The sequence below is a fragment of the Hetaerina americana genome, unplaced genomic scaffold (assembly GCF_022747635.1).
Source record: "Hetaerina americana unplaced genomic scaffold, ioHetAmer1.1.p SCAF_7, whole genome shotgun sequence".
Taxonomy (NCBI): domain Eukaryota; kingdom Metazoa; phylum Arthropoda; class Insecta; order Odonata; family Calopterygidae; genus Hetaerina; species Hetaerina americana.
In genome coordinates, this window is record NW_027287316.1 from 80,026,926 (window position 1) to 80,054,820 (window position 27,895).

The following is a 27,895-nucleotide window of genomic DNA, read 5'->3' on the forward strand; positions in this document are numbered from 1 at the left end:
CCATTCACAGACGCTATAATACGCATCCTGTGCGCGGCATTGCTCGAGTGAGTGGAGCGAACGAACGAGACACCTGTGGGTCCATCGAGGACTCTTCGTCGCGACTTCTAACGAGCGCGGTGATCCGATAATTGAACGGGCGAGGATTTCCTCGAACGAAACATTCCCGCATCCCTCCCTCACGGAGGGGATCCATCGAACCTGGGACTCCCGGGAGCAGCACCTTCATTTCCGGGCCCGGCGGGGGGTCTGATAGGCGTGGGACTGGCTTCGATTGCCCACCCCCGGGGGCGGGAGGGGCAGAGTGACTAGGGCTGCTCTCGTTTTTTGCCGCGCGACGTGATTGGCAATCGCCCCAGGGGTCGTCGTTTCTCCAACCCCCCCTCCATCCCCCCCCCATTTCCCCCATTCCCCATCCCGCGCACTTGAGAGTCGTTTATCATCCACGGGCGTCAAAAGGGCGGAGGGAATGGATCATCCACCCCCCCCGCTCCCCCAACGGAAGGAGGCACCACCCTCCCTCCCACCCCCCCCCCCTCTCCCTCTCCACGCATGCACAGAGCCGCCCGCCATCCTCCCATCATAGTATACATACGGTGGTGGTACTACGCACGGTGCGGTAGAGGATTCTACTGTGTGTATTAATTTAATTCCAACATCCAATCGCATTTTAAAAATTACGTATGCAAACAAGAAAGTTTTCGAGAGCCTTTGATTTTATTCTTGTGATATGACTAGCAAATTTGCAAAATATCCGTGGCCATGCGTCTCCATAAAAATAATCCTTCTCTTTGGCAAAAAATCTGCTCATTAGTTCGCGTGTATCGTATTTTTCGATCGGTTTCAATCTTTAGTAACACACTTCAACCACAACCTTTATTCTCCATGAATTCTTCATTTCTTCATACATTTTAATTTGTATTGAAAGCGAAGTGGCCAAGACCTTAGACTTGATTGGCACTGTGTTTGTTTGAGGGGGCAGGTTAAAACAAGGTGAGAGGAAAATGAAAACCACGCACTTAGTTACTTTGGTGTGCTTCTGAAACGGTGACCCACGTGAACCTCAGTCGCACACAAATATACGAAAATAAAAAGAAGAGAACAGACTAACAAGCACTCAATCACTAGGACGTGTTAAGGAATAACGGTTACTCTCGTGAATCGCATTCACACACATACTAAGGGTTTGCGAGGATATCTCCTATTCCAGGGCCACATTGATCTCATGCAGGAATGAATATCAATTAAATACAAAATTTTAAAAATCGAAAAGGAAGGACCGAAGTTCACGTTCGCAGTCTCTCAATCAATCGGGTGTGTTTAGAAAGTGAGACCCTTGTAAATCACACGTTCTCACACTTTTGGGGTTTACCAGGATTTCTCCTATGCCAGTGACCGGTCCAGCGCTCAGAGAATATTAAAAACGAAAAGGAAAGGACTTACCAACACTTCATTTCAAGTTAACATTGTTATTTATTTTTTTACTTACAATATTCCAATTACTAATTTATCTTCCAATAATGATCTTCTCATGTGTTGCATGACCTACCCGATCATCTCCACTCCGATTTCCGGTAACCTGATTTGTGGATCATCTACTTCTCTTGGGGTCTTCTTGGTTGTCACCTCAACTACCCATTAACCTTCCAGCAATCTTCTACAGTATCTAAAATTAAAACAAGACTTCTCGTCTTCCTTTCTCTGCCACTCTTAAATGTTTATGTCCCACTGATGAAAAAATTAATAGGTATTTAATGCGCATGTCTAAAAAAATTATTTCAACATTTTACTGAATAAAAGTCATGATTTAACCGAGGGCATTAAGTTCGCCAGATTTGTTGACACGACACTTGTGCCCAAGGGAGGTCAATGCCCTGGAATAGGCTCGATACCGTGGCCTTTGGGTTTCAGGTGGGCATCTGACCATTTCAGACTGGACAACGGAGTAAGAGGGAACGAATGCAATGACTGAGTGAACCCGTATGGAAGAGAGGAGGCCGTTGAAATAAAATTCAGATTAAAACACCACCTAGGGAGAAGAGGGTTGGTGGCTCAGCCCACCGACCCAGCATTGCTGGAATCAGGAAAATGCGAATTGGCAAACTGGAGGCAACATTAGAATGGAAGTAGAAACAGAAAGCTAACATACCTCATCTATAAGTTAGAGCAATAAGTGTAAGGTTTAAAAGAGACATTTGTGTGTGTGTGAGAGAGAGAGAGCGAAGTAAGAGAAGAGAGGTATATTACTTGCTGAAGACGCTTAAGCATTGGACCCGGATTTTGTGAATAATTATTTAATTCGTAATTCTCAGCGATTCGAAAGAACTTCATTTAAATTCCGAGGAATATAAGGAAATATATATTTAGATTATAATTCCGATGTCGTATAAGTTGTAATCATGGTGGATTCGGATTTATTAAGTGGTATAAACAAATTATTTTAAATGAAGTCTTGTGTAAACCTAATAGAGCGTGACTGTAGTGATGGCTGTAAAATTCGTTGGGAGTACCAATGGGCCATTTGAATATCCAAGGGCTCGTGGCCACACCTGAAGGCGAGGAGTGGGTGTTGTGGAGGAGTCGCAATGGATCTTGGAGGAAAAAGGAGAAATGCCGCTGGTTACTCTAAGAAAGAGAAAACAATAGTAGTTGAATAAAAAGAGACGTTTCAGGCGTGATATGGTGGAATATCATGATTAATAAATTCATATTAATAATGAAAAATATTTTTGTGGAAAATTGCTATTTTTAATTAATAATAGTAGTTGAAAACTGGTTTAAAATCATCAAACAGATCATACGTTAGGAATTAGCCCGAAAACCACATAAAATAAAAAAATTAGATCGAATTGGTTGAGGATATTGTTTAAAATATATTAAGCGCAGGGGGTAAACCATTTGGAATTGACACCAAACTCAGAGGATCAGGGAGAGAAACAAAAACGAAGACCCGGGATTCAGCCAGACCAAGAGTACCTCCTTGTGAATTTTGAAAATAAAAATTTGTAAGTTCCACTGAATTGTATTCAAAACGACCGGTTTCGACAAACAGTCTACATCATCAGGCCAAAAAGTGAAGGCGAGAACCATGGAATCCGCATCCTATTGTTCCAATACATTAAAGAGATGTTGAGGTTTGAAATGCAGAATATCACTACCCCCTGTCATACCATTACTTCTAAAAAAATCAAGAAACCCCTAAATGAATAATAACTCGGTGCGATTCAACCCATAAGTGCATGCGATTCCTCACATCCGGCACGAAGAACATTAAAAACGTACCCAGGAATAATAAGAGGGGATGTGGAGAGAGGCAAGTGGCGGGGCAAGGCGGGGGCGGCGGGGGGATGGACGCGAAAGATGAAGTCGGGAGTCGGAGCACCCCCGATCGAAGGCCGAAGAGGCATGCGGGGGCAGTGCAGAGCCTCCGGCCGGATCTCGAACGGGGATCGGCGAAGGGTGGTGCTTCCATTTCGCACGGGAACGACCCGCCGCCCCCGCCCAAACCAGCGCCCCCCCCCCCTTCTCTCTCTCGCGAAGGGAGAAGGGACGCTGGCCGGCGAGCCTCTTCACCGCACCCCCCTAACACCCCCCCCTTTGGAGATCGATTGGGGGAGGCGCCACCTCCCCCGCCCCAAGCGCCCCCCTTCTCGTAATTATGGGAACCCTAAAGATAGAAGGGCATGTGCGCTCTCATAACCCGAAAGTGAAGGCTCGAGAAAAATCACCAAAGGGCACGGGACACAGCGTTGCCCCCCCCCCCGCCCGCTCCCTGGGGGCCGCCCCGTCCCTCGCCCGCGTGAACTGGGCGAGCGGCATCGAAAGCAGGGCACTCTGGGGCAGATTCTGGTAGTTGGGAGTTTCGGACGGGAGAAGTGTTTTTTGGTTACAAATTAGGTCAAGTAAACACTTTTTTCTTAACCTTTGCTTCGAAGGGAAGCGAGCACGGCGTGCTTCAAGTATTTATGCCAGCGATGGGCCATCGGTCACACAAGTTATTTGAGAAAAAAAGTCTGTTCTTCGTGCGAGCGTTAGTAATTCACATCGAAATTTTATCTGCATTCGAAAATTTTGATTGAATTAAACCTTTTCCGTTTATACAAGTATGATTTTTCAAGTGGATTTCAATGCAGCAATTTTAGAGTGCAAAAATCATTCATTTTGACCGGGATTCGAACCCGGATCCCTCAACGTCCGGTCGACTGCTTTACCCAGTTAAGCTATCGAGGCGGAAATTTGGGGGAGTCAAAGGAAGAAGATTTTGTCACGAAATACCGTGCATGCAATGTCACAGGCATTCATAGTCGAGCACGAAGCGCCACAGTCCAACAGGTTAAAGCCAACTTTAAACACTTAGACTGTTTTTATCTTTGGCAAATTCCAAAGAAACTGCGGGAGATGCCGCAACGGTAACTTTTAACGGAGTCATCCGCTAATGAGAAAGAGTTACTTTTGCGGCATCTCCCGCAATTTCTTGAAATTTTTTCAAGTGGAAATAATTAGGGATTAGAATAACAAAGGGAATTGAATATCTATTTTTAATTCAATTTTTAGAATTCCCTCTATAAAATACATCTCAATGACCAATTTAGCGAAAATTATTTCAATTGAAGGTCACAAATTAACACGTTTGTTTGGGGCTAACACAAACATATCAAGGAGAGCGATTGGCTGCTTCATTGGAATGTAATTGATTCGGGAATCATCCACAATCATCGACTCGATGAGAAAAAGAATTAATGCCAACACTTTTCTCTCAAAAGCTATCAGAATTGGTGTTTAATGTAGATCCCAAAATTGAATTTGGTGTATCAGCAATAAAAATGGTAGAGTAATAACATGAGGAAGATGCATGATACAAAGAATTGAAGCTACGCCTTCGTGTTGAAGTTTCCATTGTTTACACACACGTCGAATGAAGATGTTAAGAAAAAATTGGTGAAAACTTTGAAAGGGTCCTTTGATGGCCAGAATGGCTTCATAAATAAATCGAGAATAAAGACGGATCGAGATTAAAAAAAGAGGATTAATCCTAAGTCCGTGGGCGCTCTTTGTGGGCATTATTTGGGAAGAATGGGGAATTTAACAAAAGATTGTCATAATTGTTGGTATTACACCATTTAAGGTAGATTTTGAATGGACAAAAACTGGAAGAATGATATTTTCCTTTACCTCACCTGACAAAACACAGTTGGATCTACAATACAGCAATAACCCTTTTTCAATTCCACGCATTCGGTTGGTCCGAAAACTAGCCGACCTGCGTTCACATCTCAGCATTGGCGCTGAATTTCGTCATCCGAGCCGTGGCATTATCCTTCGAATTAGTCCCCATTTGATTGAATCAAACACTCCCTCCCCTTCTTCCTCATCTTAAAGCAGTCCTAGAACGCAGATTTTGTAATGGCCTCGATGTCGTCGAACGGCTTTCCTTTGAACGCCATTTTCAATTTTGGGAACATCCAAAAGTATTTTTTGTTGGTGGTCTGACCTCTCGGAGCGAATTCGTAGTGCACAACAACCTCTTAATAAAAAAATAATTTAAAAAACCCGGATCGGATACTTTTCGAACACATCTGTTATACCTACTTCCCTGCCGCCTAACATGCCTATCCTGTTTTTACCCCTCCATCTTTTGGCAAACATTCCTCCCTCTATCATAATCTAAAACACATCATCGCCCATAAAAATGCTCGGAATTCTTCTTTCCTCCCCCCGTAGGATTTGTTCCAGCGGTTTCCTCTTCTACCCCACCACGCCTAGCACTTCCTCCTTTGTCTTTCCTCTACGTTCACCATCCATCTGCACACCAGCGCATCGAAAGCCTCCAAATATTCGCCAATCATCACAAAACCTTTCTCCTAATCAAGGTATCAAAATTATTAAAAGAGCGGGGCTGGGAGTCACACGCGGAGCGAAGTTTAAAAGTAGTTTGGTGTATAATCACCCCCTGCCACAAACCCTAGCGGTGACTTTTCCTTACCCATTTGGTGAAGTCACGCATTGTCGCTTCCAACAAATGGGAACGAAAATCACCCTTCCGCGAAAATCCGCAAGATTTTTCAACGCCATGATTTATATTTACATTAATAACATGCATATATACAGACACACACACGTATATATATATATATGTATATATATATATATATATATATATATATATATATATATATATATATATATATATATATATATATATATATATATATATATATATATAGTTGGATCGTAGTCTTCCGTGGCGTTCAGGATTCGTGGATGTCTCCATTTTCCGGGTTCCCGCCGCGTTGGTTGTCATGGTTGACGACAGTTTCGCCTGGATTCCACCAGGCGTCTTCAGGTCGAAGTGCCGATATCATTTTGGCTGCGCTTATATAGCCCTCGCTCTCTCGCTGCTGCGTTGTGATTGGTTGGTTTCTGGAACACTCTCTTCCAGGCGTTCGTCAGGTGGTAACCGTCTTCCCGGTTGAAGTTTCTCGGCGTTTTTGTGATCTCAATTGATTCTCTAATCAGCCGAGGATAGTATCTTTTTTCCTTGGCGATTATCTCGGCTTCGTCAAATTTGATGTCGTGTCCGGGTTCGCTCCAGGCATGCTCGGCGACTGCTGATAGGCTGAATTTCTTATTCTTCGTTGCCTTCTTGTGTTCTTGCAGGCGGGTCTTCATGGACCTGCATGTCTCGCCGATATACGATTTGCCGCAAGAGCAAGGCACGCGGTACACACCTTCGAGAAGACCTTTCGGGATCTTGTCCTTGGGCCTTGGAATTATCTGGCTTATTTTGGTCACGCAGTTAAATCTTGTGACAATGTCTTTCTTCTTCAGGACCCTCGAGATCTTTTCGCTTGTGCCGGCGACGTAGGGGATGATGGCATAGGTTCCTGGCTTGTCAGTTTGATGTTTCTCCTTGTCGGGTGTCTGGTGGCGTTTTTCCACTTTAGCGGTCCTTTTCAGGACCAATTCTTCTTTGTATCCATTTATCTTCAGTGCCGTCATCAAAGGAACATTGATGACGGTCGGACGAAAAGAACTCAGACCAACAAAGTTAGACATTGAAAAAGAAAATGACGTAGAGGAGGACAGCTTAGGTTCAGGCATACTAGACCATGAGATAGAAAGGGCATTAAGCGAGATGAAACTAAATAAGGCCGTGGGGGTAGATAACATTCCCGTGGAACTTTTGAAATGCTTAGGAAAATGTTGGAGGAAGAGGCTATATGGGCTGATCCGTAGCATTTATGAGGAGGGAATCTGGCCGGAAGACTTGGTGAGAGCAGTTTTAGTTTCGATTCCGAAAAAGATAAAGGCCACGTCATGTGAGGACTATAGGACAATTAGTTTGATATCCCACGCAGCTAAAGTTGTTCTCAGGATCATAAACAAAAGGATAGAGAGTAGGGCAAATGATTACTTAGGGGATGATCAGTTTGGGTTTAGGAAGGGGAGAGGTACGCGTGATGCCATTGCAGTAATGAGATTATTAAACGAGAGGAATATAGAACACAACCAGGAGGTATTTGCCTGTTTCGTAGATTTCGAGAAAGCGTTTGATAGAGTGAATTGGGAAAAACTAATGAGTGTATTGCAGAAAATAGGAATAAATTGGAGGAAAAGGAGGTTAATCCGCAACCTGTACATGTCTCAGAGTGCTCAGGTCCGGGTGGGAAACGGGGAGTCAGGATGGGCAGTGTTAGGAAGGGGTGTAAGGCAGGGTTGCCCATTATCACCGTTGCTGTTCAACCTGTATGCAGAAGAAATGATCAAAGAGGCATGGGAAGAACTGGAGGTAGGAATGAAAGTGGGCGGGGAATACGTTATATCAGTTAGGTTTGCTGATGACCAAGCTTTAGTATATCAGTCAGCCAAGGGGCTGCAAGCATTGCTGAGTGAATTGAAAATTCAGTGCGTCAGCTATGGGATGAAAATCAATACTAATAAAACAAAGGTTGTGCGATTTTCTAGAAAGAAAAAGGCTAAGCTGAACATTGAAATAGGAGGGCAAAAACTAGAGCAGGTAGAACAGTTTACGTATCTCGGTGTTGTTTTGGATCAACACGGTCAAAGTAGTAGGGACGTAAGGAGAAGAATTGCGCTAGGCAAAGAGGCTTTCACAAGGAGGAGGGAGTTGATGACAGGGACTTTGAGTAAGGATGTTAAGAAAAGACTCGTAAAAACTTTGATATGGAGCGTAGCTATGTACGGCGCGGAAACGTGGTCATTGAAGCAGGAGGATAGACGTAGACTGGAGGCTTGTGAAATGTGGGTGTGGAGAAGAATGAAGAAGGTGAAATGGACAGAGAAGAAAACAAATGAGGAAGTACTTGGTATGGTGGGCGAAGAGAGGGGTTTGTTGGTAGAAATCCTATGGAGGCAGGAAAAGTGGTATTAATTAAGGAAGGGGGTATTAATCGGCAGCGGGATGTTGAAGACTGTAATTGAGGGTAGAATGTTAGGCAAACGAGGAAAGGGAAGGAACAGAATAGGGATTCTAGACGGGATGAAGGGAGGAAGATAGTGCTCAAAGATGAAGAGGGAAATTATGTAGATGTTTTGCTAGTAGTCACAAAATATTTATTTAGGAGCTGTGTCCATCAAAAAAAACCTGCCTTACCTTAGATTGCCTGATAATAATAACAATAATATATAAATGGTATATATATATATTATATATATAAATATATATATATTTGTGATATATTTATGTTATAATTGTAACAAATTGTGTAATTAAATGAAAAAATGTTATTTTCAAAAATTTTGTAATGGACCTTAAAAATTAAATCAATCAATTGTCCGAGAAATTCTATTCGTGGATCAAAGCAAATAGCCAACATTGACCGAGAAATTATCGAGGCAGTTCACATGCTATTGTACTCTTTAAGCGTTAATCTAATTTTTGGGTAAAATCCATAGTCCTGTACACTACCCTATGCACCGAGCTACCGAGCTGGCTACCGAGTAAAAAGTTCAATAGTCTCATCGTGGTCAGCCTTTTTCAAATGAAGGTCGGCAGGACAGCCAGCCAGGTTGCGAGCCCGGACGCGTCTGGTTTTGGGCCTCGGACCACCCATTCATCGCGTCGACGATAATTTAAGGGAGGCTTTGATGAACAAAAGAGCGCAAAATACTGATGGGCTATAATCCGGAATGCACGAATTCAACAGGCTAACGCCTCTGCCTCGTCACACGAACATTCGATGCCCTGATCCCCCTCCCGAACTCAATCGCGATCCGCTCCCACTCCACCAAAGCTCAAACGATTGAAACGAGCGAGAGACATCGACACCGCCCCCTAAACCCCTCTTCGCTTGGGAGGAGGCGGCGGAAGGGGCCAAAGCACCCGCGGGGACCACTTTCAGAGTGCGAGACTGCCGCGCTCACGAGAGATCAAGAGCGCCCCGAGCGAATAACTCAAAATGCGTCCACTGGCTGCGCGGGCCGGCATCAGTAGGGAGATTCGGGGGAAGGGGGGGGGGGTCGGTTAAGGGAGGTCTTAGGGAAGCAAAGGCAAAGTTTCTTGGCTCCTTTGTGAGGTAGAGTGTGCGGTGGAGGGCCGGGCGTGCGTGGCCGCCCTTGTGTGCGTGCGTTTGTCGTCGACCTTCGGTTACCAGGGATTCCTCCCTCCCCAAGCGACGGCGATGATGGAGGGACACAATTAGTCGGGGGGGGGGGAGATGGAAGTGGGGGTCCACGTGGGGAGGGGTTGGCTGGGCTACGGGAAGTGCTTTATGATTAAATGATGACGTCCCTTGCCATTCAAGAAATCCGATTTCCATGCAACTGCGTGGCGGTTTCGGGGGAGGGTGGGTGGGTGGGGGGGTTGTAGGAAGGTGGGGTTGGGGGTGGATGGTTGGGTTCGGAGTTCGCGTCGTCCATGCATCGGAGGCACATTCATTACGGGAGAGGGTTGGAGGGACCAGATGCCGCATCCATCACCACCCCACCCCGCGCTACAACAAACAAAAGCTGCCCCACACGCCTGGACCCACCGGCCATCCCACCCCACGGCGGCGCTCCCCCCGGGGGCACCCCTCCCCACTCCACCTCCTCCTCCGCCTGCCCTGCCCCCCCCTCAAACACTCTCCCAAGGGAACCACCTGAATTGGCTGCGATGGAATGGCAACTTCGCGTCTTCATGCACGATAGTGGGTGACAGTTTCCACATGCAACCGTTTTGTACGTAGGCAATAGTCAACGGTTTCATGGACACCGTGGAGCACCAACGGAAGTATGTGCTTGAGGGAAGGGAGAGGAGATATCAAAAACCCCCATCATGGACTGAGGAAGATAAGACATGGCAGAGGAAGTTGAGGAATGACATCAGCAGAAAAGTGAGAGGAGTGGACGAAGGTCCTTTGCGAAGAAGCTCAGGTCGACCTCGTCCAGGGAAGAGTTGAATTGCAGAGCGGTGAGATGGTTTTTTTAATGAATGCTGGGCAAATGTCAATAGCAAAATTTTCAATTAAATAAGGGCAAAGTGAAGAGATGGAAATAATATTAGGGAAGTCTTTATAGTGGAAAAGAAAGGAATGTAAGAATACTCGAAGAAGAGGGTACTTTCGAAGATAGTGCGAGAGTAGACCATGTCCTTAATTCTGAATCGGACATTGCAACAGAGGACTTGAGGTCAAGCAAGGCACCAGGGATCGACGACATGGCTTTGGAGCATTTCAAAATAAGTTCAGGAAATAAAAATGTGGCGCAGATATGCACCTCGATATGTGATGTGTACGTATATGAGAGGAGAAATACCCATGGACTTCAAGAAGAATCATAAGTTCCCTGTGCTAATAAAAGAAAAAGACAGAAAAATGCGGAAAACTCAGAACAATCGATCTGACGGCCCATGCATGATTCGATGCATAATCACGAAAAGGCATCGAATATTCTAAACGTAGCAATTTTATAATGTGCCAAAGTACGGAGTAGGAAGGGTGAGAGAATTTTTGTGAGGATCAATGAGGATTTAGAAGCAGTAGAGAAAGAAGGGAAGTTCTCAGGCTCATCGTAGAAGAGAGGATGAAGACAGATCAACTGGTGGATACGGCATTTTTTGTTCTGGAGAAACCCTTTGCTAACGTTGACTGGAGAATGAAGATGCGTATTCTAAAGAAAATTGGCTTGAACTACAACGAGAGGATATATACACTCGCTCTAAGAGAATAGAGGCTTTGAAAATGCGGTGTCAACGAAGAATGCAGAAAATAAAAATGATACGCAATGTAACAAACAAAATACTTCAAAGTATGGTTGAAGAGATAAGCTGGTGGAGGACACTTAAAAGAAAAAGAGCGAAAGTTACTGCAAACATTTGTATTACGTAGTACATGTGTACTGAAGATCATAAGTGAAGGAAGCGTGGAGGGAAAGGCAAAAGATGAACGAAATGGGAACTATCGGTGCGAGGAGAGAAAGGAGGGATTCAAGGGATCAGCAGATTGGAACAGGATTACGCATTGAAGAGGCGCTACAAACCAATCTTCGGATGGTACAGCCATTGTGATGATAGCGAAGTTGATGGAAACGGAAGGATTAACCTCTGTTTAATAGAAATCAATAATTTCAAGCTCTGCGTCGTGTGAAAATCACTCGGAATTGTTCATATTTTCAATGGAATCATTATTTTTTCATTCATTTCCTATTTACACAGATTTTTAATGGTTGTTGTCAACTGCGGCCTTTAATTAGCCCTGGGAAACAATGAATCGAAGAAAAATAGATGCAATTCTCATCCCATTGTAGCATCTATTCTGTCATTCTAAGGATTCCAACAGCTTCTAAGTCAAAATACCTGTACATGCGATCTTCTATGTGTTTCTTTAAAAATTGTTCTTTTTGGACGCTGGGTGGCGCTCGACTCGAGGGGTGTGCGCCGGGCACCCTCCCGGCGCGCATTCGGTGCAAGCGTGCCGACAGAGGAGGGATCCCCCCCCCTTCCTTTACCCCACTCGGGGATCGAGTTGGTGGGGTATCTATCGTACTGGCTTCCCACTCAGAGGGCCCGGGTTCAATACCGGCGGTATTGAATGTTTTTCAGTGGTATCTGGATCCCTACGTGAGGTGCTTTGTAGAGGACACTTTGAGTTCACTCATCGTGATGTTAAGTGTGACGTGGGACGTTAAGCTGCGGACCCCTTGGCGCCTATCGTAAAGGGTAGGCTAATGCCGACACTGGGTTTCTCTCCATCCTTCATCCTTTCCTATCCATCCCCTATGGCGCAAACGACCTCAGCTGTCGGTCGCCTCCCCTAAATACCACTACTGGTAACACATTACTGGACAAATTTGACAAACAGTGTTATAATTAAGCTACTTTGCGAACTGGTAGTAACATTAAATTATACACAATTTACCGTGGCACTCGAGGACTTTCTCTATAATTGATATAACCGAAAGTATTTCAAGTACTCAAACATTTTTTCGAAAAACACAATTTTTCGAAAGTTTGTGAAGAAATTCTACCAGAATTCTACGATTAGTATCATAAGCTATCATTTATAAACGCCTAACTATTGACAAAATCTTAAACAACCAATGCATACTCGAGGTTAAAAATGGCTACTTTAAACTTTCAATGAGTAGAATAAATGATTGTGCAGTGAATAGTGGTTTTGACCAAAAACATGTGGTACTTACGATGTACGCTGGAGAGGGCCCCTCCCCGTATGGAGAGGGCCCCGGAAGTTTCGCATAGACGCGAAAAATTTTTAACGGTAGAAGTTACCACGAGGAGTCTTTTCTGAAAATTTTGAGCACAGCATATATTTCCTGCGATTTAAAAAAAATTTGAATTGCCGTCAACGGTGGGCAGGGAAACCAAATTGCGATTGGATTTTCCTGATTCACTAAAGAGGAGACATCAGGTAATTTTTTACAAATCGATGAAGACCAAGGTTAGGAAATGAGTAATGGGAAGAAGATTAGGGAAGAGAGAGAGAGGAGTAATTTATCACAATAATTTAGCAAATCCTCCTGTTGGTGCGGTTGCCGCGGTTGGCAATTGTGAGACGAGGAGCGGACTACTTGTCGCAGGCCCGTTCGATCCAATTGCCGTTCTCGCATATGTGCACTGCAGGGCCCTTTGGCACGCCGCGGCAAGGACCCTTTCATCCACCCGCACCGCTGCGGTTCGAAATTGTTTTCTGCGCGCAGTGCCCCCTCCACTTGCGTGCGAGCCGAAGGAGGGCACACAAGGGGGCCGAGGGGGGGCAGTGTTTTCGTTCCTTCCCCCTTCGACTGTTTCCAGAGAGGGGCGAGAGTGGCGTGCCGCGAGTGCTTCCACGAAAATGGAAATAAAAGAACGCGCGGAGACGACGTGAAACGCTGTTCCTCTCGTGGGAAAGTTTTCCGGTCACCTACCCCATTTTGCGGCGCGCGAAGCGATTAAGAAGGGAAGGGGCCCCTTCCTCCCTCTTATTCCCAAACGCAGCCCTCCCTCCCTCCACCCCCTCACTCTCTCTCTGCGAGGCGACTGGGGAAACTCCCCTGTTTCATTATAGGGGCTCGTATGTGTGTTTCGACTCGTGAGATTTATTTTTTATTCCAAAGTTACGTGATGAAGCAGTGTACGGTAATGTTTTGTTGGTTCTAGCAATTTATGTTGCTGGTGGTAATGAAGTGACCGTCCGCAAGTACTTGAGTTGAGGGTAATGATCACTTTTCAGTATTTTGTACTTTCAATCCTAAAATTTCGAAAAGCACTTGATTACTTGCATAATCCACGCTTGGATTGCAGAAAGCGCTAATCACATTATATTAATTTTTAAATTTTTATTTCGATTTTATTTAAGTTATGCTTTATTTTTATTTTCCTTTAGGCTGGGCATTTCGCTCGTTCAATTGGCGAAAATTTCTTCCTGAAAACAGAAATGAAGGAATAATGGAGGGCGTCTCTCTCCTTCTTGCTACTTTCCGGCCGTTTTCGTAAAATATCGCGTCGGTGTACACAAGGCGAATTTTTTCTAAACGATATATTTACGCCACCAACATTTGATCGCGAACTTTTTCAAAACTTCCAAGGGTTCTCATAATTAACGCTCACGCACCGCGGTGAAGGGATGGGAAATGAAAAGAAGAGCTGTCAGAGAATGAAGTCTTGTTCAAGCGCTAAGACGACCAAGAGAAAAATACGTCAAACAAATCATAATGCGTTTAGGTACCCAAAAGACAGTAATTGAGGAAGATTTAATGAAAAAAATAAAAGACCAAAAACTCAAAATTTACGAGGCGTGTTCAGAAAATAACGGGAATTTTTAAATTTCGAGGTTTTGAAGAGTCCGATTGCCAAACATCTTTTCATTATGTTGGTATACATGCCCCTAAAGTATGATAATATATTCAGCCGCATTCACTGTTTACTTAGTCCACGACAGCCTTATCCTTACAAGTGTTTTTATGAGCTAGGCGATTTTCTTTTGTGAAATAAATTGGATCAAAGAATTTGTATCAAATTTTGCGTAAAAAATCAAATAAAGTGTAACAAAGTGTGTTAACATAGGTCTATACTGAGTCTGCTATGAGCAAAACAAGGGTGAACGAGTGGTATAAGCGTTTTCCACAAGATGGCCGTGAAGATGACGAACGCCCCGGACGCCCCAGCACATCAACAACCGATGAAATCGTGGATAAAGTGTAAGAAATGGTTGTGAATGGTCACCGAATCACAATGAGAGAAATCGCTGATAATTTTGGCATGTCGATTGTCTCATGCTATGAAAAAATTTCGAATGTTTTGGGCATGAAAGGAGTGACAGCAAAATTTGTTCAAAAATTACTGAATTTTGAACAAAAACAGCGGCGAATGGAAGTTGCTCAGGATAAGTCACTAAATGAAGTCAGCGACGATGCAGAATTACTGAAACGTGTCATAACAGGTGACGAAACATGGGTTCATGGATATGGCGTCGAAACTGACACTTGATACAAACTCTTTGATCAATTTTTTAAACAAATGGAAATCACCGAGCGCGCCAAAAAACACGTCTAACGTAAACGCGGCTGCCACACACAATAGAAAAAATGAACAAAGCTGGAAATATTATCATACTTTAGGGGCATGTATGCCAACATAATAAAAAAAATTGACAATCAGACTCTCCAAACCTAAGAAATTTAAAAATTCCCGTTTTTTTTCTGAACACACCTTGTATGGATATAAAATAAATCTAGTTATGATTTGAGGAGTCATATGGGCAGAGCAGTAGCAGATGGATCTCCTGATGCATGACTCCATTCAAAGTGAAGAGACGCTTGCGGTGACGAGGGCCAGTGAGTCCGCGCCTCGAGAGGACACCGAAGGTAATCCAGTCCCGCTGCGGAGAGTCCACCGCCGCCGCACCCCCCCCCCCCCCACCCTCCGCCGCCGACGGAGCGACGCGTTTTCCATGTCGATGCCGCGGCCTGGCCGGCCCTGATTAGCGCCGGAGAGCCCCTCACCCGGAGGGACACGGATGTTCGATTCGAGTGTCTGTCCCCTGCCCTTATCGGACGGTGCGGGGGAGGCTTCTGTCTTCCACGGGGTCAGGGCCGGCAGTCACGACTGTCGGACAAAAGGGCGACCAAGGGAGAAGGCGCGTGTGCTGCAGAGATTATCCCTCCCTCTCCCGTCTCCACTGAGAATCGAACCGATTCGTCGAAACCCTCTCTAGGCGCCTCCCCCCCCCCTCCCAATGGCATCCTCATTCTCCAAGTGTACGTGTTTATTGCGCGTGTGCGCTCCCTTGCTTTGGAGGCAGGGGACACATTGTACGGTAACTAACATTGCATTGGCTCATGCATACGATTTCCAGGACGGATTATCAAAATGTGTGGTGCCTATTGACTTAGAAACGGTCCACCAAAACAGCAAATACACGGCGAGGCATCTAGAATTTCTCCAGTGGTGCATGCGTGGGACAAGAGAGGGGAGAAGGCCAGGGCGGAGTAGAAGAAAAGCCTTGGTGAAGACATCAACGGTAACATAAAGAGGTGAAATAACAAAAGTGCAAATGAGCAAATACTACTCTGTCCAATAAATACGCGAACTGAGGCCATAGATACTTTATTTTGTAAACATTTTGTCTACTTCAAATTTGTCCCATCCAAAGTACTCTCCATTCGTTGCTATGCATTTATTCCATCTTCTTTTCCACTGTTCAAAGCACCCTTGGAAGGCCTCGGCAGTTTGACTTTTTAGTTTTCTCATCGTTTCTTGCTTCATTGTGTCCACACCTTCCCAGTGATGTCCCTTCATCACATCTTTGCATTTTAGGGAGTAGGAAAACGTCGCAGGGGGGGTGTGATCTGGCGAATTATGAGGATGATCAAAGTTCAAGGTGATTGAATTGTTTGCCAGAAACCGACGAACAATCGATGCATGATTGTGCAGGTGCATTGCCATGGTGAGGAATCCATCCATCATGTTCGGTTAAAATAGTGTGAACTGCTGATTTTCCTAAATTCAGTTCATGAGGGCAGTAAGGGCAAGGGTCCGCACACGATCAATGTTGTCATCAACACAGGTGGTTGAAGATCGTGTCGGGCTTGCATCATCCGTGGCGTCTTGTCGGCCATCTTTAGAACACTTAATACATATAAAAACGGATGTTTTCTCCAGAGCATTATCACCGTAAACAACTGTCAATATTTCAGTAATTTCTTGATAACTTTTACCGCACTTCTTCTTAAAAACTTGATGTTGATTCGTTGCTCCGTGATTCCGTCAATTTCCATTTTCTACGAAGAGTAAAAACAAGGACAACTGAAATTAACATAAATGGCACCATACGCACAGCTCGACGATCCGCCAAGCATAGACGGCTCATTGGGTCTCAGGCAACTAGCGCCGCTATTGGACGTGTAGGGGCTATATTCCGTGTCATGGCCGCCAGATTGTACCAGTTCGCGTACTTATTGCACAAACCCTGTAGAAATACAGATAGAGAAAACATAACGCCTAATGAAGGCATGAGAAACGGAAGCAATGCTCCTGAGAAATGTATTAATGACCGGAATACTTAGAGGATGTCTTAATGAACTATGAGAGTCGACGAGGATGGGATGGGTACCAGCTGTAGTGTAAAGTGAATTCAACCGAGGTGCCAAAGAATAATAGAATCGCTGGGTTCGCTCTTCGGATAGAAGAAGCTTAGAAATCGCTATGGTGCTCGGAGGGAAAAGAATGGAAGGTTCGTTTGGAGGCATCAGAGGCAATTACGGAAAAGTGAAATACGGCATTGAAAAGCGTGTTTTGATTGCAACACCGAAGAAAAAGAGAACGGAGAAATGTGAGGAACGCCGAGTCTTGCGATACACGCATCCAGAAATCAAACACGAATTTACAACAGCCGAAGAGCGGGGGAACGAGGGAGACAGCAATCTGATTGACAATGTTAAAAGATGCAATGGTGTTTGTGGCATTCGTGAACTTGGAGAGTTTCACGAATAATATAGGTATTCATTCCACAAATCATAACCAGTAAGTAATTACACAAGCATGTGGTTTTCAAAGTTGTGACAAGCGGAAGAAGGTAAACTCTATGCTGAAAAAACGAACCTGAAACCAAATTTATAGTAATGACTTAAATTTAATTGTATGAATTATTATTAAAATAGTTAGATGTGATCATCATCACAAAATCAAAATCACTTCGTCGAATGATATACTTTATGTATAATTCCGATACTCTCGTAAAAAAGAAATGATCACGTTTTGAATATAAATTACGAGATAAAAATACGAGTAAGTCACGATTTCATTGAGAAAATATAGTTTCCCTCCTCCTCTTAAGAAAGAGAAGGAACCAACTAATTGGGAGTTGCGGATCGTATTAATTTTTCCGCAGTGATGTTTCGTACCTTTACATGTATGCCTGCCTGCGCAAGATGTTTGAACACTTCAATGAGCATAGCTATGAGTCAGTGAACTAGTCCTTTATATGAACAGTATTTTCCGATCACTAGCGGCACTTTGGCCTGAGATGGGAGCGTACGATGAGAGGAGGAAGGTTGCTCACTCAAACAGCATCCGTAGACGACCCAAAATTGCGAAGTTGTCAGCTACTCACTGAGACTTGGGCTCGCATTTCGTCAAGGTAAAGTTCACGGAGCCAGCGTGGAAGCCCATTGTAGACGGTGGAGTACGGCTAAGTGCAATCAGCATGTACATCTAAGAGTATGCAGATTATATTCAAGGAAGGTTAAAAGAGGTGACATTTGGAGCTAACAGATAAATAATCCCCAGATGTACAGGGTGCGTTCCTAAAGTAATGCCATCGAATTTCTTACACCGCTCCTATTAGTCGGAGTATCATGTATCAAACTGCTTGGAGTAGATGGGGAGGGACGCTAAACTTTGCCGCCAAATCGGTCTCAGTGCTCTCCAAGCTGTGGAAGCGGCTGGATGTCAGTTATTGTAAACCTCTGCGCGCCGACCGTGACACGAAAAAAATGGAATCGACGATCGATCAGCGTTACGCGATTACTAAGGTTTGTGCTAAGCTGAAAAATCTCTTGAGGAGACTAAAAAAATGATTGGTGAGGCTTACGGGGACTCTGCTCTGTTCGACCCACAAGTTTCAAGGTGTTTAAAAGGCCTTTAGGGAGGGCCGGGGAGAGGTTTACGACGAACAACGTTCTGGGTTGCCGTCAACCAGGAAAACCAACCAAAATGTGGCTCGTGTTCGACGATTGTTGGACTTTGACCGTCGATTGAGTATCAAAATCAATGAACGTGAAGAGCGTGAACGATCAAGACGCCAATGAACTGAGCGTGTCATCCATTGTTGTGCTTCGCATTGTTACTGAATATTCAGCGGTGAGGAAAGTGTGCGCCAAGCTCGTGCTCAAGGTGTTGTCAGACGACCACTAGACCAACCGAGGGGAAATTTCAAGTGAACTGTTGCAACGTATTGAAAATGAACCTAATTATTTGGACAAGGGCATCACCAGTGTTGAAATCTGGGTCATTGAATACGACCAAGAAACAAAATGCCAAAGCTCTGAGTGGCACACCGACCAGTCTCCGAAGCCCAAAAAGGCAAGAGTTAGCAAATCAAAAGTGAAAGCAACGCTCATTGTCTTTTTCGACAGTAAATGAGTGGTCCATAATGAGTTTGTTCCACAAGGACAGACATTTAACATTGCCTACTACGTGGAAGTGCTGAAAAGACTACGAAAAAGGGTCATCAGGACGAGAAAAGACATCTCCGCTACCTGGCAACTCCATCACGACATCGCGCCTTGCCGCAATACGCTACGAGTCCGAGAGTTCCTGGTCAAACAGCAAATGCCAACGCTGCCCCATTCGCCATATAGCCCTGACGTCGCCCCAGCAGACTTCTTTTTATTCCCTCGGATTAAGGTAGCCCTGAAAGGAACCCGTTTTTAGTCCATAGAAGAGATCCAATCAGCCGTGAGGAAGACCGTGCGAGAGGTCCCCGAAGACGCCTTTTAGGGCGCGTGCCGGTCATGGCAGAGTCATTGGAAAAAATGTGTATAGGCCCAAGGACAGTACTTTGAAGAATTTCAAGTGTTCGTGCAAATCCATTGAATAAATTACCTAAAAAATAATTGCAATACCTTCGGAATGCACCCCTGCATCTATATACTCGCTTGCTCCAGTCATCGGACAACAGGTTCCAGGTCACAACCAGCGCCCTCAGTTCCCATGACCGCCTACGCCTCCGCTATGTCTAGAATCCCACCGCACCACCAATATTCCCATTCCTCCGCTCCATCCAATGGCGCCAATGTACCTAGCCACCTTTAAGCCTCCGGAATTCTTAGAGCAAGGCAAAACAAGCGATTCAATAGACTATTGTGCTATTTTGATGCTGTGAACTGACGAAGAAAAAAGCTGCTCCATCCCTCTCACGCTACGCCCTCCCTCCCCACACCCCCTCTCATCCCTTTCCCACGCACGCACATGTGCACACACGCACTTTCTCTCGAATTCCTTTCGACGTCAAGGCTTTCGAGGGGGTGAAGGGAAACTTTCTCCACCCCTGGTCCACCCCTCCCTTCTGCAAACTCCCCACCTCTCGAACACTGACGTTAATTAGTCACGAAGGGCCGGATTGGGGCGAGCGATTGCGGAGGCGGGTCGGAGGGGGGGTGGGCAGAGAGAGGCAGGGGGTAAAAGAGGAGGAGGGGCGGGGCGGGGGATGGGGAGCGGGGGTGCTCGTCACCACCGAGTGCGTGCTTCTACAGCAGAGAGCCACGTCCGTGCGCCGTTGCCCATCGACTGGTTACAAAGCAGCCCGGATCCAACGATTCCTACGTTCATTCCCACTTAGGCCTTTCGATTCAGGGAAAGAGTTCTATTGCTTGGGACAGGACAGGATAGGGCGGGAGAAAACAGAAAGAAAGAGGGAAATAACTGGAGGAGAGACTTTTTGATTTCGCCTACTCCTCAAGGGAAAGGCGCGAAGGAAATCTACGAGTATGCATGAGTAGGTACAGAATCAGTAGCGATATACATTTAAAGGATGCGCTCCAGAAAATGAAGCGTTTTATGAGAGTAAAATCGAGAATGAAAGCCATACCAACCACCAATTTGTTAGAAATTACATCTGCTTTTTAATTTTAGTTAACAATGGACGACGGCGCAAAAGCAAATAAAGCAAGCAAGGGGAATGTGGAGCTATGAAGGAGGGCGTTAGGCATCTAATGAAAGACGGAACCACTAATGAAACGGTTTTCAAAAAAAAGTGCATGTGCTACATGGTGAGCTGAAAGTCGCCTCTAGGGTGTTTGGCAGGGGGTTTCCTCACTAAGCGTTAAATGTTTTCCTATACGTACTTTCGAGATGAACTGATATTGACAAGAAGAATACAATACCTCTACACTCAGACTACATCCCGCGAGCCGCAGCAAAACAGCAAGTGGCGAAGGGTGAAAATCCATCATCTATGCATGTCTCATTATTAGTTTATGTATACATATGTTTGAATCCATGTTAGCTCATTTCCATGTATCGTCATCATAAGTATTTCAACCCTAGGATTGGTATTACTGCAGCCCTCCATTTTACTCTATTTAATGGCAATTTCCTCGATTCCCTTGATACCTTCTCTGTTTTACGTCCTTCTTAATTTGTCCTTTGTGCATGTCTCTTTGCATTCCTCGTGGAATCTTCCCTTCTATTTGTCCTTCTATTATATTACCAATCAATCCATTTCGCCTCAAGGTGTGTCCAATACATCCAGTGTTCCTTTACCGTAGAGTTCTCCATATGGTTCTATCCTCTCCTGCTTCTCTATATAATTCCTCGTTCCTCACTTTGTCTGTCCATTTAATCTTCAGCATTCTCCTCCAGCAACATGTTTCAAATGCTTCTATTCATCCCTGGTCCACTATTTCAATGTAAGCCGATCAAATCTTATTGCACGTAAACATTATACAATAATTGTCGTCTTTGAATAAATCAATGCATTTTACTTCATTTGTTTCGGGCTCTTTGGATCGATTTTCTTATGTTTGCGCATCGTGCGTGGGAAGGGCGAGTATTTAAGTCTGCCCGTGACGGCGTCAATCTCTTTCCTATTTCATTCCAGTCGTCCGATCGATCAACATAAATTGGGGCCATGATAATAAACTCATGTCCCAAAGTATCTCAGGTGCCCTGTACCTTTCTAAAAGTGTAATCCTTGCCTTATCTCTTCGAGAATCACTAATCTTACAGGATAAACTCTCCAGCCAGCGTACTCGCGACGCTTTCGTAGACTCAGCTTATCGTGAACATTTTTTTAACAAACATGAAGGAATTTTTCTTAAACTTATTTAATTAGTTAATCATTGTTTTCTCCCTTGGATCCCAGATGCTTGCCACGTAGTCTAAATGTGGCCTAAGTAAAGCAAAGAAAAACTTCTCCCTTACTTTGTCTTCAAATTTTCCCGCAGCTCGTCTGATGAATCCTAGCTTTTCCTAGGCTGACCCGCATATCATTCTAATGCGAGTTCCCATGAAAGGTTTCATGTCATCATAACACCATAGCATTTGAACTGTTCTGAAACTCTTAACTTGATCCCATCTACTTCATAATTTATGTCTTGCGTATCTTTTCACTAATTCCAAAATTTCAGCGCTTTACATTTTCTAATATTTAACTCTGATCCCCATTCTTTACGTCACATCGACACATTACCCCGCCAGCCGCCGCAGGGACGTATGGCGGGGGGTGGTAGGTCACCTGCCATTCTACGTATATTCCCTCTACTTCCTCATGTACCTGGCACCCCGCGATCCACTCAAAAACCGCATGGAAAGGGGGCAACCGAACACCACTCATGCAACCTGCCTACATATATTACGAGTGCTACATGGTTAGAAGCTACTCCTACACAAATGGGACAAGAAAATATGTCCAAAGAGGGTAGGCACCCAATCAATTTAGACATTTATTACTTGTTAGTATTCTACACATTCCAGACGGACGATTCACATATACAATAGACTTCAAAATACAACATACATTCACCTACACCCCACCTGGCACAAGAGTGGCGTTAGGGTACATGACTTGGAAAGGGTTTTAGGGAAGTTAAATCTTTTATATTAGTATACATCTTGTACATTTTAGACAGCGCGTGCATATTACTGTCAATAAGGACAAAATAAAACAACCAAACATCACTTCACTTGGCATTCAAATATCGTTCTGTTTACGCATCCGTTGGAAATCATTCTGATCCCTAATCATGAAGGGGAAAATGAGGCTTAAAATATGTCGGTTCTGCAGTTCTACCTTAAGAATGTACGAATGAAACGCATGCGAATCAGCAACTTCAAGATGAATAACTCTGGAGGAAGTGGGAGAGGGGACAGAGCGGCGCCAGGGCAATCCTAGGGGTTGATTAATGGCGGTGAGGCACGATTGCCTTCATCGGGGTAAGCACTGCAAACCATTCTCACCTAGACGGACCTTCAGAAGAGAACACCCCGGCTGACGGGAGACCCATCGGGAGACGAATTCTCGATACTCAGTGTCTAAAGAACTGAATGAAGCACCTAAGGTGGTCATAAATATGTATTACAGCATGCATTAAAGGAAAAACATGGTAAACACGCGACATGTTTTACCATCAAGGTGACTTAAAGGGTGTACAGATCCCATTCTACTTTACCATCGTCAGGGATCGGTGGCCAACTGAGAGAGGATGATGGCTAGAATGGGAATAGCAAACGAAATAGAATGATTTCATTTTGATGATCTCTCTAACTGGAAATCCCAAGGGGGTACAGACACAATGGCCACCTTGGAATCACGCAATTGTCTTCACCAACCAACCAATGATTTCCCATCAGGAAGCATAAATGTTTTGCACTCCACATTGCGTGAATTTCCTTACGAATGCATGGACAGCCAAGCTTCTATTGCCTATATATTGCCCCTGAAAGGTATCACCTCCACTCAGGTACGTGGGTAAATTGTAATCAAATCGACTCTAAATGAGTGAAAAGTATACAAGTAAATTTTACGGAGTATTCCTCTATTTAGATGAACGGAAGTATATCATTTGCAGATAAGACGATACACTTCACGTCCTCTTGTGATTTTGCGGCGGAAGGCGCGTGGGGGATGATCCCGGTGACCATCGAAGGCCGTAAACACAAATACATAGCGACTTTAATATATTCTGCCTATAAAATAAGCGAGAATGGAACGGTTGGCCATATGGGACGCCACCATCCGGGGTATGGCTAATCCGAAGAAAATATACTGTATATATATATATATATATATATATATATATATATATATATATATATATATATATATATATACAGTATATATGTATATATATGGCAGCATTTTGGAAGCATAGCCATATATATATATATATATGGCTATGCTTCCAAAAAGTCTCATTGTGACTCAACACTTCCTGAGTCTCATAATTTGATGACCTGCTGAGGACTGAGGTGCATAAATAATGACCAACATGGATAAATTGACAAATTTTACACTTTCGGCGTGCGTGGGTCACTCGTGATGCATCAATCCAGCCCCTTCCCCCGCTCCGCCAATGACCACCATCAGTGCCCACCACTACGACTGCGAGTTACTAAGACCGCGCTTGAAGAGAACACTCCAAATCATTGCAGATTCAACGTGATCGAGCAATTCAATGCGAGAAGAAGACGGGAGTGGAGTTGACGTATTTCGCAGCGACGACATCACCTCCCGTCTTCGAAATCCACGCCATCCGTCGGAAGGGATGCTAAATTACGGAAACCTTGGCGGATTTAGTTAGTAGTAGGCTGATGCTGACGCCGGGTTTCTCTCAACCTTTCCTCCTTTCCTTAATGGTGCAAATGACCTCAGCTGTCCGTCGCCACCCCTAATAACTACTACTTCGAACTCCACAAGCAAGGAAACCTCGAAGCTGGGATACACGAACCCTGAATATGGAGACAATACTGACCTAGCGACTGCTCTTATGAGTTAAAATACTTCGTTTATACTGCAGCCAACTATATTAATAATAATGTTAAATTAGCACCATTTCAGACTCTGAAAGGGGGCCCTCGTCGGGACTGCTTTACCCTGCATCAGCAGTGGCTCATTAACAAAGGAAATCGCCAGCGCTCCAGACACGGAACGTGGAAATCGTCCGCTCGGCTCGTAAACTGATACGTATATGTTTTCACAGGGTGAATTTCACTTCGGCATGAGGGGCGGGCCCCGGTTTGGCGGACGGGGAGAGTGCCGGGGATCGAGGTCGCGATGGCACGTCCTCTGCCGAAGAATAAGAGGGCACGCGGCCGCTGCCCCCTCATCTCTCCGGAGGCGTGGAACGACCCCCCCCCCTACCCTCTCTTTTAAGAGGGCAAGCGGGGGCTGAGGGGGGGGGGAGGGAGCGGGGGAATGTCGTCGTTTTGCCGACAGCAGTCGTATTTCCCGCGCTCGCATAAATATTCATCGGGGCGAAAGTTATGGCTGGAGGAAATGTGAGATTACTTTTTCCGAGACTCGTAAATATATCTTCTAAAGATAAACTTTCATGAGATTCTGAATACAATGCATAGGGAGATTGCGGGGAAGGTGGAGGGGGTAATATAATTAGATAACAAGGAATTTATTGCACGTTGGCCATTTGCACCAACCGCGTTCGTGTATTTATGAAATTTCTATTCTCCGGAGAGGAGAAAGACATAGCTGGATGCTTCGATCGAACGATTTGGAACTCACCCGAAAGCGATAAATACAATACTCTCGTCCGGCATCCCCCCCCCACCAAGGTCAAGGCGCCCTAGTCGATTGGCCACGTTGGTGATGATCGGGGACGAAGCAGGGAATGAGCGGTGGGGTGATGGACGGGGGGAAGGGGTGGTCCATGCGAGCGGAGGGCGACCCATTCGCGCAATCCCCTCACCTGGAGTGATGGGAGGGGGGGTGGATACGCTCCCGCCGCCCCTCCCACAAGCCGCCTTCGCCTCTTCGCCCCCAACCCTATCGAGTGCGAACGATGGTCAATGCACCCAACTGATCCCTGTACCCACTGATGGACATCGATATAAATACACCATGGTCCACCAAAAAGGTGTGTGGCAGGTAGTGAAAGCACCCAGTGGGAAGGGTAAGTGATGAGGGGGGATGTGGAAGAGAAAAGGAAAAAATATTCAGTAAAAAACTATCAAATAACGTGCAACTTTGTGCGCAAGCCGGAGAAATACTTAATTCAAAACATGAGTTAAATCACCTGATGAATTAGTTGCTTGTTATGCGAAAAAAGGGAATAAGAAAGAATCGAAACCATTTATACGACAAGCCTCCACCAAAAAAGACAGGTCGTGCTTAATTTAAAAGTAATGAGGGGTAATTCTACCAACACATGGGAATGAAACAGTTTCTGGCGTCACTTGGTGGAAATTCTTCATATTGAAATTAAATTTAAAATACTTCGCCTTTCCGCATAAACTACTTTTATTACGACCAAGGTTTCGTTATGGTATTTCATCATCACCTAATGATGTTATACCATAACGAAACCTAGGTAGTAATAAAAGTGGTTTATGTGGAAAGGCGAAGTATTTTAAATTTAATTTCTACACATGGGAATGCAACTCATGGTCTCCGCCCCTTTAAGTCACAGGTAGGGAATGTGATACACCGCTGCCCACACCCCCCTCCTACAGAGGTAGGGATGGAGGCAAAAGCTTGAAAATAACTTGATCCTGCCAACTGGAGACGTAATGACAAAGACTCCACAGCAAGGCCCTTCAAACGAACGCAGGGTTTGCAGCGTAACCTTGTGGAATTCCGCCGCTTAAGAAATAGCAGAAAAATCTGACATAGCCAGCACATTCTTTTCACTATACAGTTTTATTTTTTTGTAACCAGTCAGAATGAAAGAATTGAACATTTAGTGGTAACTTATTAAATTGATGTGGTCCATTAAAAGTATTCCATTGTGCCCTTGCAAATTGGAAAGAAGAATATCTTCGAGTTTAATTTCGCTTGTACTTCGGTACATGATGTTTAAGATAAAAATATATACTTTCCTCCGGGGTGGAATTCGACCCCGGAGAAAGGAGGTTGAACATGCGATGGTAATAGGATCAGTTATGATCAAATTAAAAACGACCACTAAAGCATATGGACGACGTTCTCAAAACTTTCGAGATGAATACAATAAACATATGATGGAATAATAATAGGATATCTTTTATTCGAATAACTATCAATTCCATCAAAATAATACAATTAATTTTTATTTTGATGGTGAGAAACAGAGTTTCACCGATGCTAGAAACGGTTTTAATGAAAACATTACATTCTTTTAAAATGGGGTATTAATTGGGGTAGCTCAACTGTTATACTTTGAGAAATGGACGAAACAGTCACTTGCAGTGGGGTCGATGGTTCCTCAAAATCTACTTAGTTTATCTATTTCTAATGAAAATAATAAATATTTCGTCCGATCCAGACTCATTTTATTGAGTCACAACCTTACTCATTTCAGAACACACTAAGTGAAAACCATAGTTTAAAATTAAATAAGGAAAATATTTACGAATATACTGATAGCGTTGGCCAAAATTCTGCACATGCATAACGATAGATGGAGTACCTCTAGCAGTTCAAAAAGGAATTTTAATGGTAGCTGATTTAATTAAAGCTGACGGAAAAGACAAGTTGGCATTCCTCACCAAAAAAATCAGACTAAACAAGATTTCATTCACAGAAAGATATATTTAAAATGCAATCTAATTTATGAAAACATCCCGTAGACCGGTCCCTACAAATACGACATAATGCTCTACAACGCAACAATTTCAGAGTGTAAAAATCATTCACCTTAACCGGGTTGATTTTTCCCACAAATGATTTTTACACTCTGAAATTGTTGCATTGCAATGTACATGTAGCGGATGGCACCGTAAAAGTTTACTGTCGTGCCACCTACCGCAGTTCCTTGGAATTTAATAGAATGCTTATCAGAGGCTGCGTCATTTATTGTACGACAGCGAAACATGGAATGTGAGAGCGTCAAAGAGGAAGGCAGTCTTTGGTAGGGTGCGGTCTCAAAGATTGCCAGATGTTCAAAGTTTGGCGAGCCAATAAACCAGGAGATACTAGGGGTGTTGGACGATGAACCAACCAACACACACCGGAAAACATTACGGCGTAGTGGAGATGTGAGGAGAGAATTGGGGAGATTATCCGTCTTGAGAGCCTCTTGATAAACTACTGAAAGCATTGATAGCCTACAAAGAAGGAACTCAGTGCTTTTAAAGGATAAAGATTCGTTGGAAGAAATTCCACGATCAGCAACGAACATAAGTGTTTAACGAGAGCTGTCGAGACAATGGACGACCTAAAGAGCAATTGTCCGTTGAATGATGCAAAACGTCAAAGGTGTATGCAAGAATGCCGTGAAAGTTATCAATTTCGAAGGGGTTCATTAG